Below are 14,571 nucleotides of genomic sequence, written 5' to 3'. Positions count from 1 at the left end.
TTCATAGAGGGGCATCCTTCCTGTCCTCACTATTCCAAGGTGGTTGCTGCACCTATGGAAATTTACACACACACACACACACACACACACACACACACACACACCTTGAGAGCTCGATATTTAAAGATGACACCTCCATCTTTATTTTGGGGTCCTCTTCACATTTTTCAATTGTTTGTTTAACCTCACAACAATCTTGTGGGTTTATTGTTACAGCCACCTGGAAAAAAAATTGCTTCCTGAGTTCTAATATCTTGTAATCAGAGAAGAAAAGATTCAATCCCATACGCAACCATAAACCCTTTATTTCTTCTCTTTATATAATTTCCTCCATGAGATAGCATACTTTTTCTACTTCTAAATTGCAACTGAGGAGAAGAAAACCAGTAAAAGTTAAGTACAAATAAGTGCCAGATGAGTGATATAGACAATTAGTTACCCTAGGAACTCAGAGGAGGAATAAACACCAAAAAGAAAATTATTTCAATACATACCAATTACTAATAAGATGAACCATACTTACTTTCCTAAGAAGGTATCAACCGTTTGTCATGGCTCATGTTGTCTTCTGGGTAGCTCTCTAGCAAGTATTACAAGTCACAAAATAAACAGATTATCACACTCTTTTCAAGCTGCTTGAGATTGATTTGCAGGAAAGATAATCTAAACTGCAGCAATTTAAGAAAGAGGAACCAAAGTTGCTGGCCAGGACTGGGGGCAGTTCTCCTCAATGATCTTTTGCCTCTTGCTGGTTGAGTAACATTTATCCCAACATGCTCTGTGTTAGATCTTCGTCAAGAGCTCTGGGATTTGTTGTAGCACGCTTCACAGAAAGAGGAGATTCAGTTATTAAATAAATGCAGCTAGTTAGGAATTGAATGTTCTCAGGAGAAAGTATTTTCCAGTGTGGAGGATTGTGGACCTGGACTGGATTACTTTGTTTCCTCATTCAATAAGCATTAAGTGGCTTTTATTTGAAGCACTGTGCTAGGATTTAGGCATTCAGAAATAATTGAGACCTTGTGTTCTTGAAAAAAAAAAAGAAAGAAAAGAGGGAAGGAAGAGAGTAGAAGGAAAGAAGAAAGGGAGGAAGGAAAATATTTAATTTGAAGCAAATACAAATGGTTAATTCCACTGAGAGTTATAGATGGTATGGGGAAAAGTAATTAATTTGTTTATTTACTCAACAAATAATTATTGCAAATTAAGGATAAAGGTACTATATTTTAAAAGTTAATCATAAAGATAAGATTTCTGTCCCAGTGGAGACCATATTCTAGAAGCAGCAGGAAGGAGTCAGGAACGTCTTCACAGTTGTATGTTTCCTGCCCTGGTCTTGCCACATGACTATGTTCTCTTAAGCAGGTCGCAAAATAGCCTGGGCTTTAGTAATTTTTATTATTTATTTATTTATTTATTAAGGAGTTGTGGGGTACAAGTGAGGATTTACCACATAAGTAAGCTGCATACAGGTGAAGTCTGGGCTTCTAGAGGGTTCTAAATCCCCTGGTGGTGGACCAGGTACCCTTTGTGTTGTCACATGCTCCCCCCCTCCTCTGTCTTTCCCTTAGCAGTGCCCAGCAACTGCCAATCTCACTCTTATGCTAGAGTGACTACTGTTCAGGGCCCATTTATGTGTGAGAACATGAGGTATGAAGTTCTTTGTTTCTGTGGTAGCTCACTTAGTATGATGGTGTTCAACTGCATCCAAGTTGCTGCAAAGGTCATGATTTTGTTCTTCTTTGTGACTGCGCAATATTCCATCATGTATATGTACCACATTTTCTTTATCTAGCCTACTTTCAATGGGCAGCAGGATTGGTTCCATGTTTTTGCTATTGTGAATAGTGTGGCAATGAACATGCATGTGCAGATTTCTTTTTGATAGAGCGATTTATGTACATTCCCAGGAGAAGGATTGCTGGATAATATGGAAGATCAATTTTTAGTTCTTTTAAAAATCACCACACTGCTTTCTGTAGACATGTAGGACTTCTTCAAACCAAAAAGTTTCTGCACAGTAAAAGAGACCATCAAGAGAGTAGAGAAACAATCCACAGAATGGGGAAAAAATATTTTAAAATTATGCATCTGGCAAAGACCTAACATCCAGGATCTGCAAGGAACGCAAAGGAAGAGAAAGGAAAAAACCAAACAATCCCTTTTAAAAGTAGACAAAGGACATGAACAGACATTTCTCAAAAGAGGACATACAAGCAGCCAACAGAAACATGAAAAAATGCTCAACCTCATTAGAGAAATGCAAATCAAAACCACAGTGAGATATCACCTAACTCCAGTAAGGATAGATGGCTACCATTAATAAGTCAAAAAACAACAGGTACTGGTGCAGGAGCTAAGAAAAGGGAAAACTTTAGTTCCTGATACGTAAAACAAAGTAGTCCCTGCCTTTCCTAACTTACTAGGTTTCTGAAAATATCAAAAGAAATGATGTTTTAGAAATAATTCTATTTTTTGGAGTGTAAACCCTTTTACAAATGCAAATGAAATTTTTTTCACTTGACTATCCTTCACCCAATGGAATTTATTATTGAACAAGAAAATTATATGCTAATAAGAAGGAATTCAGCACTGTAAACTCACTGTCAACACTAAGAAAATCAAATGAAACAAATATAAAAAGCAGTTTGTTGATGGCAGTTTGACTTGAAAGCCTTTGCTATAACACAACATAACAAAAAACACCCATCAAGACATCCATATAATTAATCATCTGTCCACTTGCCTGTATGTGACTACAGGAAGGTTTACCTTTGACCCTTCTAAAAATATGCCCCATTCAGCATGAAATGTGATAGCTGTGTCGAGGTGTGCATACATACACACACATACACACAGGATGATTAAGTGACACACTTCTATGAGTTGACACACAAACTTCCTGGAAGATTTACCACCCACCAGACTGAAGACCCATGATCTTCAGATAAAACCCCAACTCCTGCAGAAGAGATAATGCTATTTTTGATATTTTAAAAATATATCCCTGTGTATATCACACAATTTCTCATTAGAAGACCACTTAAACTTTGCCAGGGAAGCCTCTTCTCTTTTTCCTGGGTAGCTTGTTTCCAGAAAATTCCTGAGAACACATGTAGGCATTATTATTGTCAAATGCTTGAGCAACCCATCATCCCTGTCAGTCATCTCAACTAAAGGCAATCATCTCAGGTCCTTCTACAGAAACTTAGTTAACAAATTTTAGTTAAAATCACTTCTAATTGTTGAGTGCAAAAGTATTTTCAAGTTTTCTCTCCTAATTACTAAAGGCAGAGGGGGCTCAACTCACAGTTCTGTCACTTGTGTGCCATTGGGCAAGTTACTGAATGAATGACTTTATTTGAACCTCTGGGACATCACCTCTATAATCTGTTTCAGAACCCCTCTTTCTCAATCTTCTTCTAAGCTTCTCTATGTCACCCACTGGTTTATTTGAAACAGAGGCAGCAATACATGGTTTGTCAAGTGAGGGAGGAGGTATAAGGCTGAGTGGAAGACATTCTGAAAAAAGTCATAGGGAAGGACCGGAGCTCAGCACACAGGCTGGGAGTTGATAACCACCTATTGTCAAGAGAGAGTGATGAGTAATAATGTCCATCAGGGTGGAAGGGAGTAATAGCAATTAAAGGCCAAGAAAAGCAGGAGTCAGGAATACCGATATAGAATTAACTTGATGCAGGAGAGCAGTAAGTAGAGAAAAATCCTGACTGAGCCTAATACTAAGACACAGACATCTTGCCCTTGACCTTCGTTTCATATTTCTTGCCTAAGGAGGGAAGAATATGAAAAAGAGGGAGTTGGGGGTCAAGAGAATACAGATAAATGGAACTGCAGCTAAAATAAGAAAGAGAAGAAACCTATTTTGTAATGGTAAATCTTCATTACACTAATTTTTTGTTGTTGTTTTGATGATGTGATTGAGGGCTACTGTTAGACTAGAAATAGCCATGAAGGGAATAGCTATGAGTTATATTTCATTCATTCAGCAAATAAATATGGAATGGCTATTATGTTTATGAAATTGGAAAAAGATCTGTTCCAAAACACACAAAAAGACTCTCTTGTCCACCAAGGCTCTTAGAATCTAATCAGGGAGGTATTAGTTATATTCAGATAACTTCAGATTAAGGACAAGTAGAAGAGGAACCAAAATGATGTGAGAAATTAGAGGGGACAGAGCTCGTGTCCCAGCTGAGAAATTGAGGAGCTGTTGTGTAGAAGTTGAATGTCAACTGAGTTTTATAGGATGGGTAATGTTGCAAAGGGTATAGATAAAGGAGAAGATGAATAAAAAAGAATGTGCAAAGGTGAAAACGCCACAAACTTCTTGAAGTTTTTGACAGAAGTACAGAGTAAGTCAAACTCCTTAAAGGAGAATTGAAAGGTGAAGCTGAAAACCAAGGTACCTAATAAACTCAATTAAATGAAAGGTCTGATTCTGATTAAGAAAAGGAAGAGCTTAGCATAGGCCTAAATATGAATTTGTGCAGACTAATTTCTTAATTCCACTATAATTGAAACATCCTGTAGAGTGTATTAAACACAGATCATGAAATGGACATTGCACCAGATATTTAGAGAAACTATCTGCAGTGCAGAGTAACTTCATTGCTTGGACTTCATAGTTTTTCAATTTTCCAATAATAATAATGCTTAAATATTTCAAGCATATATTATAAATATGTCCATCACAGCACAGAAGCACTGATGATCTGATATTTCAACTCATGGACTGACAACTGGTTCATTCCTTTTGGTGATCACACACAGAAATTCTAAAGAATTAGAATATTTGGCATTAACTTCTTTGTTCTCCAATTTTCATGCTGCAACAAATGAGAAACTGGTTGCACACCTACTTCTTCCCTACAATTTATATCTGCTACTGAGTAAATGTATCATGTAGCACAGATGAAGCTAACTTATTTCTAATTGAATACGGTAATTCCTATCTAGAGTTGTAGGATTTTGAGGCTAAATGGTAAGTTGGTTTATACCTCTTGTCTAACTTTAGGGAACCAAAGTGTTACAATACGAAATTCCCCTTTTCCCTAAAAATAAAAGATTTTTACTTTGCAATTTTTTTCCATTAGAATGTATTTAGCTATGTTTCGAGACTTTCAACCACCTATCTTTACTTGTAACAGATGAATACAAGAAACTAAATTATCATCTTTCACCATTCTTAGAATGAATGTGTATTATTTGTCTAATACATCCAGGAAAACTGCCCCTTTGACTTCTAATAAAGCAACATCTATTATTTGAAAATACTTGTGGTATAAAAGATATTACTTGAATTCTCATGGACTATTGCTAAGAAATCCACAATGCTTTCTAGAAATTGCAAAGTGCAGCCAATTTAAATTTGGAAATCAACACTACATACTGAGGTGATTTTGATCACCATTATGCTCAACTCTGTTAGTTCTCTAGAAGATACCTCCTTCTTTTTTCCTTTGTCCTTGACAATAAATAAGTCCCTAGGGCACTTACTTATGGTATTCATGTTGATAAATGAATTAATGAAAGAAATAATGCATTACTGGTTGTTGGGAGGTAATCATTTAGTCACTAACTCATAATGAGATCTTAGGCAATTTGCAATTTCTTAAGCCTCAGTTTTCTTAACTGTAACAAAAGTAAATATATGTTTGTTAACATTCATTTCAGTCTTTACACTCAAGTTACCTGAATAAGCCATAATCAAAACAAACCATTACCATTACAAATGAGGGCACAGTTGATCTTACAACATTAAGATATGATTCTTCTCTAATATCTAAGAGATCCTCCAAAGAATCTGAAAACTTCAACATTATTCTTATTTTCTCAACAACATGGTTAGAAAAATAATTTTATTTTCCTAACACATTCATTCATTTTTGAAATTATTAAGGGTTAGAAAAGTGTGACAGGAAAAATAATCTAAAAATTGAAATAAGACAATGATAATGTGACAGTTTTTCATATTATAGCAGAGCACTCTCTAATAATCCCATCATATTAATTAGTTTTACTCTCTTGAAGAAATATAACTTTGTATGATATATTATCCATAAATGGCTCAGGCCTAAGCGTTGTGCAACCCTATACAGTTAGAGGCTAGTTTATAGAAAATGTATAAGCAGTGATTTTTTTTCCTTGCCTGGTAGAGAAAACATTGTCTTATGAGACATAAACTTCATGTCATTATTCCTTTCTTCAATGACTATGTAAATCCCAGTTCCTCATGGACTCCTCACGTCAATTCTTATCACTCTGCTTGTTACCTCATTAATAAGTTAAATAAAGCTTTACTCATACTAGTTATGTTTGTAAGAGAATATCTTTTAACAGTTTAAAAATTGGACTTTCAGAAGTAGAGACTGCTTTATTTGGGAAAGCAACAGCAAAGCATCCCAAGATCATTTCTCTCCATTTCTAAGGCAAGTTCCATAGATGGCATTAATCACATTCTCTCACAATCCCTAACTAGAGAATTTGGATCTTCACTGCATTTACTTCTCTAGCATAGAGCCTACCTACCTGTATGTAAAAGTCTTTTCATTTCTGTCAAAATTGGTTGTTCCTTCTCTTCTTAGCTTAAACTGAAACAAAGAGCAAATCTTGACAATCACCCATTATAATAGTATCTCTTTTTATTTTTTATTAAACAGAAAACAGCTTGTCTCCTTAACAGTAAAGAATACAGTGACAGAAAATAAATGAGTTTCTAAATTTAAAGCAGGCATTGTGTTGCTAAAGCAACCAGAATCTACAATTATATAAAGCACATAATCTCCTATCATAAGAAAGAACATTAGCAAATATATGCTAGCAATGAACTGATCTTAGAAATTATGGTTATTGAAAGAAATGAAGAAATGACATTTTACAATTTACTGAAGAGTAAAGTGACATCTTAAAGTGATAATCTGTTCTTATTATTTTTATCTTTATAAAACTAAAACCAATTTTTTTTCAAAGCATGCTTTTAGAGATAGAGGAGATGATATGAAAACATAAGGGAACCCCAAAGATAATCACAAATCTTTTTTAAAAAATTGTTGCAATTATCATATGGCAAAAGTTGCTATGGTGACTCCCAGATTTATTGCCAATAAAAAGTTGACCCTGGTGTTTATTTTATTCTAAGTTTCAGATATGTGAAACACAATAGCCACGATCAAATTACTGGACGTATATTCATGAATGCACAATTAGACCAAAATTGTGAAGAAGCGAATGACCAGCAATAACATTTTCAATTAGGATTGACTTACTTATTAAAACTTTTATGTGCAGTGTGGTGCATGGTTTGTTTTTATTGTCAACTGTTTGTTTGATTTTGTTTCAGTTACTTTTACTTCAATATATATAATTTTTTCCTTTGAATCCCTCTCATTGTCTTTTTTATGTTTAGTTCAATGGACAAACTCAAGTTTAGAGATTATGGAAAAACTAGGCTAAGGGTTATATGTTCGGTTTTCTCACAGTCCTGATATATTGCAAGGGACTAAAATGTTAAGCTATTCCTTTTAACTACTTAGAAAATTTTTTTTTATTCTCAAATTTTGCTATTAGTACATTTGTTAAAATATGTGACTTGGCATTAGGACAGTGTAGAAATTGCTCAAGATAAAAAGTAAGACTAAATTCAAGCATTAAGTTTGTCCTTATTATCAGTTGCACAATATTTAAATATAATTTTCAGGGCAGAAGTTGGTGACTGACACTGTGGAAGGTATTTTGATTTGTTTAATTTTGTCTCTTTCCAAAAGATTTACTGTCTGTGTTCAAAGCACTCAGGTCTTTCCGGCTGATTTCAAGTAAATATTTGGAAGTGTCCACTTGAGAATTGAAACATAATAAACACATATTAGAAAGAATTTTTTTTAAAAAAACTATGCAAATCTCTTTTTCTGTCTCTTCCTCTTCCTTCCCCTCATGAACACTTTATGGACAAAGAATGATATATTCAAGCTAAGTGGGTATCCACACTGGGCAAGGAAAGAGGGAGGCAGCCACAGTGACTTGGAGCACTGGAGCACAGTGGCTTGGAGGGTACAGAGGTCTAGGCTGTGAGCAGAAGATGACTTGATTGGTAATTTAGAGGGGAGTCCCGGAGTCCAAAAGGGCAAGGAAGACTTCTGGGTAGGAAGATGGCCCAGCACTGGGTTTTAGAGCCTCAGTTGGCTCAGGAATGTATCTACACAGTACAACATGAGCTGACTTGAGGTGTCAGAGCCAAAATAGAAGAGGAAGGCACTCAATTAATGCAAAAATAAAGAATTGGTTGTGGAAGTTAGAGTATGAGATGGTTGGTAAGGACCTCCAAAAAAGGTATCCCCAGAATGGGTACCCAGACCTGGGAGAAGGGTTCTGCCCCTATGAGGAAGGTGTGGTGGTAGAAGTAGGAAATGAGTCGCCTACAAGACTGATCAAATGTCACGCCATTAGACATAGTACAAGTGAGTTTTTCACCGCTGGAAAAAACAACTACAAATAAAGAAAAGGAAAAAAAAAGTCCATAATGAACCCTGTGTTGTTAAATTGCATTGGATATATTGGTAGGAACTCCATGGCATTTAGTGTGAAGTAATATGTTTATAAAAATAAATATAGAAGTAAATGTGTATCAATATTACGGGGAAAAATATTTTTCTTGCCTATCACTAAGTTCATGGCTGAGGCCACTATAAGAAAAAACATATAAATGTACTTAATATAAATTGGTGTTACCTGGAAGCCTTCAGAAATGAAGAACCAAGGGAAACAGAGAAATCTGGATATTTTTATGCTTAAGTTTGATGAAGAATTGACAACTACAGGGTAATATGATTGGAGGACAAAATAATATGAACTAATGTTAATAAACTGGGGGAAATGTAGTAAGGCCTTTTTGTCCAGATTCTTTTGTGTCTTCGCTTCTTCAAAGAAAAAGGTCTTTCTTTCCTCTGGATTTATGAAGGGTGCCTCTCAAATGAGGGTCTTACGACCTGCTTCAAGAGAGAAGGATGAGGGAAAAAATGAGTTTTCTTCTTGCTTCAGCTACTTTCTCAAGTTCCAAGATGCTGTATTTTAAGGTAGCATATCTTGAAACCCATTTATATATGTGTGTGTATTCAATATATGTAAGTATATGTAGAAGACCAGAATATGACATCCTAAAATATGCCTGTTTGTCATAAGAATTATTTTGGGCTGAGTATTTTGAGAAACTACAGACATCGAAGAAGATCTGAAAATAAAGAAGTTACCCTTCTGGCAGATAAATTTCTATCTATAAAGGAAATTTCTACATCTCCATATATTTCTACATCTCCACTTGTAAGGATGTGCCCCTCTTCATACCAGGAAAAGATGGATGACTGTAGATCACCAGAGAGTCATATCAGTGAACATAGTACCGTCTTAAATATGCTTAATAAGCCTTACTTTTATTTACTGTGGTTTTTCTGGACAACTCCCCAATACTGGGCTTCTCTACCACCTTCTTTCCTTGTTTCAATGGACAACGGTATTTGAGCTTTAATTTAATGTCACCTCCTGGAGGTTTACTCAATCTCTAAGTATTTCCCATGTATGCATGAGGTATGCATGTTATTAAACTTTTGTTTGTTTTTCTCCCGTTAACCTGTTTTGTTTTGTTTTCTAATAGAGGTCTGTCCCAACTAAGAATCATGTAGGTAGACAGAATTTTTTTCTTTCACATGTATGTGTGTGTGTATGTGTATGTGTGTGTGTGTGTGTGTGTGTGTGTGTTTATTTTTCCATAATTAGCTCTGTGAGCAGTGACATCCAAAAGCAATAAAGATATTGGTATTTAAATATCATTTTCCACAAAAAAAAAAATCAAGATTTCTCAGAAAAAAGGCTGATCTCAAAGTTGGGGTATAGAAAGTACAATACAAAAGGACTATCATCATGCCGGAAAGTAGGAAAGTACCCCAAGAATTATGAGAACATATCAATAGAGCAACAACAATAAACCAACTTGAAGGAGCTCCCACTGGCCAAAGTGAGTGAATATGAGCTTCAAAATGAATAATGATAAGAATAAGTTATAAACCACTGGGTAAAATAGGAAATTATTCACCCACACTAATATATATAAATAAATCAGTAAATTGAGAACTTGATCAGAAACAGGATCTTTATATAGTTTTGAAGTACCTCCACACAAAATATTTCAATTATAAAGGGAGACAGTGTCCCTGTGTCTTCAGAGATAAGGATGTCCCTTTACTCTGCATAATGGAGGTACCTCTCAAATGAGAGAAGAAGTTTGCAGAAACCACTGTAATCAAAATTAACATCATTAATAATGGGAATAATTTAAATTGTATACCACTGATATGATATATTGAGAAGAACACAGTATCACTTCTATAATGACTTGACAAAAATGTATAACCTACCTCTAATTATAGAGGAAAGTCAAAAATCCAAAATGTGGGGCATTCTACAAAATAACCATCAGCACCTTTCAAAAATATTAAGATCATCAATATCAAAGACAGGCTAAGGGACCCTTACAGAAAGAAGAAGGCACTAAATGTAAATGATTCTAGACTTCATCATTTTCTTATAAAGGATATATTTGGCACAATTAGTGAAACTTGAACAGGTGCCAAGAATTAGGTTGCATCATGTATCAATGTTACAATTCTGATTTTGATACTTTATTGCTTATGTGGAAAAATTCTTTGTAGGAAATAGTCACTAAAATATTTGGGAGAGATAAGTTATAATGTCAGCAATATAGTCTCAAATGGTTCAAGAGAAAAAAAGTTAGTTTTACTGTACTTACACCTTCTCTGAAAGCTTGAGATAATTTTCAATACATAAGCATTGTATTTGAAAAAAGTTCAAAATGAAAAAGAGTAATTACTTTCACTTTTCTTCCTTTAGTTCTTTCCTCACCCCCTTCCTTTGCCAAAATTATAACACTATAAAAATGTTAAGTCATGGCTTTATGATCTGAAAAATGTTTTAATTACCTAGTATGACAGTGAAATTTAAGAGTGTGTGTCAATTTCCTTTATCTTTGAATTTTCTTATGTTGTACCATGATGTTATTTTCACATTGTCTCTTGCAACTTTTTGAAAAATATTTAAGAAAACTGGAAACAATTCATGTTTAATGTAGTACTTAACCTCTTGGTAGAAAATGTGTAACAATGGGATGCTATGTTTTAATCAATACTACAGATAGGAATTTACTATAATTGGCCTTGTCAAATATTTTGACAAACTTACTTGAAGGAGGCCAGAGGATCAAGATGGCCACCATGGAGCACCATACCACCACCTCTCTCACCTAGCAATACAGAGAGTAGGGATCCAGCAACTGATAGACATAAACATTCTGAACACTTTTAGACAGGCAAAACACCTTGCACTCAGCAGAGGTCTCTTTGAGTGCACAGAGATCTGAAAGTGATGATAGATGTGTGTGGAATCCTGGGGACCCCTTCCCCGACCCTGTGCCAGGTTTGAAATAGAAGTTCTGCTTGGTTAAGAAGAGGAGTGAGTGATTCTAGGAGTAATGACTGACTTTGAGCCAGTTTACCCACACCCCTCCCCGAGTCATGTGCAAACTGTTGGCTCCATGTTGGAGGAGTCTTGGTCAGGGCACAGCAGTGCGTAACCAGAGTCCAAGTGGAAGGGGGTACAAAACCTGTGTGCCTGCCATGCCATGGCAGTTAGCTCCCAGGCAGGAAAACCCCACCTGGAGAGGGAATCTGACTGGCATGCCTACTGCTGGCAGCAAGTGGAGAAACAGACCAGTGCCTTTCTTGACAAGCATGACAGAGAACAGGGACCCAGTTGCCAATAGCGGAAGACACTCTGAATACTTGTGGATGAGTGAAACATTCTGCACCAAGCAAAGGGCTCTTGGAACACACAGAGAATGGAATGCAATGGAAGAACGGGAATCTGGGTGCCATATCCCCCACTAAGCATCAGACTAGTGCAGGAACTGAAATCCTGCCCAGTGAAAGAGTAGAGTGGGTGATTCTAAGATGCTCTGAGTTCGTCTTCCCCTCCTAGCCAGATACAAGTCATTGGTCACATGCAGAAGAGACTGAGAAACCAGTCCAACTAGTTTAACAGTGGGGAAAGCCTGCAGTTATGGAAACCTGCAGCAGGGTAGAACCAAGAGCTGAAGTAAATGTCTCTCTCTCTCTCTCACTGAGTCAGGGAATTATAGAGAAGGAAAAGAGCCCTCTCACAAATGAGGAAAAAATCAGTGGAAAAACACAGGCAATCCTCACAATCATAAAAAGCACAAAAACAAACAATCAAACAAAAACAGCTACCAGAGCACAAAAAATGGAAATACCCCAGAATGACCTGTCTCAGATTACAGCCACATAAATCAGAGATTAAATGGCAAAAAAAACCAAGAATTAAGAGAAACAAGAGAAAAATCTCAGTGAAATCACATAGGAAGTAAAAGCAGAGTTGGCCAATTTCAAGTCTATTCTGAAATAATGAAAATAAAGACTTCATCCACAAAATCAATAACAAAGTAACAAGCATAGGGAGCAGAGTCAATCAAATAGAAAAATCTCAGAGCTTGAAGATCAAAATATGGAATTACCCCAATGCCAAAAAACATAGGGAAAAAAAGGCACAAAAAGAAGGAACAAGGCCTCCAAGAGATGTGGGACTATGTAAAGAAGGCAAATCTATACCTGACTGGTATCCTAAAGCAGAAAGAAAAATGGAGAACACTATGAAACAAGCATTCTGTGAGGTCATCCAAGATGTGACTATTTAAGCACAAAAGATTCAGAGAACCCCTGCAAGATATCACATGAGAAGACCAATCCCTAGACATATAGTAATCTACCTTCACAAAGTAAGCATGGAAGAAAAAATCCTAAAGACAGTAAGAGAGAAACGTCAAACTACCTACTGGAAAAGACTCATCAGAATTGTTCCAGATTTATCTGCAGAAGCACTACAAGTCAGAAGAGATTGAAGTCTAATTTTTAAAGTTCTTAAAGATCAGTAATTCCAACCAAGATTTTCCTACCCCACCAAGCTAAGCTTCATCTGTGATGGAAAATTAAAATCCTTCACAGACATTGAATCTCTAAGAGAATATACCACCTCCAGACCAGTCTTCAGGAAATGCTTAAGAAGGTATTGAACACAGGAGGAAAAAATAAAGCAATGCCCATCACAAAGTACAGGCAAACACAGAGTTAATAGAGAATACAGAGCACTCACAAAAATAAAAACACACATATATACAAATACAAAAGATAAAAGGAAACAAAATAACCCCCTAAGAATCCTATGACATAGATAAATGCTCACTTTTCAATAATCAACTTGAACATGAATGGATTAAATGTGCCATTGAAGAGACACAAAGTGGCAAACTTGATTTTAAAAAGCACGATCCAGCAATCTGCTGCCTTCAGGAAACTCATCTCACTGCAAAGGACACCCACAAACTCAAAATAGGAGGATGCTAAATTATCTTTCAGGCAAACAGAATAAGGCAGGACCATCTATTCTGAAATCAAACAAAGCAGTCTTCAAGCCATCAAAAGATTAAAAAGGACACTACATAATGATAAAAGACTCAATCCATCAGCAAGAAATATCCATCCTAAACATATACACACCCAACACAGGAGCACCAGGTTTTATAAAAACAACTACTAAGTAAACTAACATAGGACACTGACTCTCACACAATCTCACTCAATCTTATTGAAAGTATTCCAGGCAATCGAGAACAATGGAATTCTCCACAACTCACTGTATGAAGCCAACATCACACTGATACTCAAACCTGGCAAAGACTCAACAAGGAAAGAGAATTACACACAGACCAATCTCCTTGATGAATATAGATGCAAAAATTTTCAACAAGGGTCTTGCAAATCAGATCCAACAACACATCTCAAAAATCACCCACCATGACCAGATGGGCTTTATTCCTGGGATGCAAAGCTGGTTCATCATTTGCAAGATTACAAATGTAATTCAGTACATTAACAGATGTAAAAACAAGAACCACATGATTATATCATTTGATGCAGAAAAAAGCATTCAACAAAATCCAGCATCCCTTCTTGATGAAAATCCTTGAGCACCTAGGCATGGAAAGTACATTCCTCAAAACAGTAAAAGCCAACGATGATAAACCCACAGCCAACATTTTGCTCAACAGGCAGAAACTTGAAGTGTTCTCCCTAAGAATGGGAACAAGATAAGAATGCCCACACTCATCCATCCTTTTCAACAAAGTACTGGAAGTCCTATCCAGAGCAATCAGGCAAGAGAAGAAAAACAGGGATATCAAAATAGGAAAAGAGGGAGTTAACTATCCCTCTTTGCAGTTGATATGATGCTATACCTTGAAAACTCAAGGAAATCCACTAAAAATCTCCTTGCACTGATAAACAACTTTAGTAAAGTTTTGGGGTTTAAAAAACCAACATACAAAAGACAGTTGCATTTTCAAACACCAGGAATGAACAAGCAGGGAATTGAACTAAAAAATCACAATTCGGGCTCTTCCAGCAAGGTGGCGATGAG

Source organism: Carlito syrichta, unplaced genomic scaffold (assembly GCF_000164805.1).
Source record: "Carlito syrichta isolate Samal-C Ts95f unplaced genomic scaffold, Tarsius_syrichta-2.0.1 Scaffold303982, whole genome shotgun sequence".
NCBI lineage: Eukaryota > Metazoa > Chordata > Mammalia > Primates > Tarsiidae > Carlito > Carlito syrichta.
Note: the sequence above shows the minus strand (reverse complement) of the source record.